Source organism: Anneissia japonica, unplaced genomic scaffold (genome assembly GCF_011630105.1).
Source record: "Anneissia japonica isolate Jap-2015-1 unplaced genomic scaffold, ASM1163010v1 scaffold1826_len1998817_cov189, whole genome shotgun sequence".
Classification (NCBI taxonomy): domain Eukaryota; kingdom Metazoa; phylum Echinodermata; class Crinoidea; order Comatulida; family Comatulidae; genus Anneissia; species Anneissia japonica.
This window is the reverse complement of record NW_022742159.1, coordinates 328,623-328,840: the sequence shown is the minus strand read 5'-3', so window position 1 is coordinate 328,840 and position 218 is coordinate 328,623. Positions and strand designations below refer to the sequence as shown.

Genomic DNA, 218 nt, shown 5'->3' with positions numbered 1-218 from the left:
TAAGTATGTGTATATATGTATATATATAAGTATGTGTATATATGTATATATAAGTATGTATATATATAATATATAATGTATGTATATATATATATAGGCCTATATAAGTATATATGTAAGTATGTGTATATATGTATGTATATAAGTATGTATATATATATATATATATAAGTATGTATATATGTATATATATATATATATGTGTATGTATATATATG

At 14.7% G+C, this 218-nt stretch overlaps 1 protein-coding gene across 2 annotated transcripts in view; it reads right to left on the bottom strand.

The window, feature by feature from the left end:
* The window catches only part of LOC117118995 (alanine--tRNA ligase, cytoplasmic-like), a 14,517-nt gene that overhangs the window by 9,948 nt on the left and 4,351 nt on the right, over positions 1-218 (bottom strand). The gene's annotated exons all lie outside the window — the stretch shown is intronic.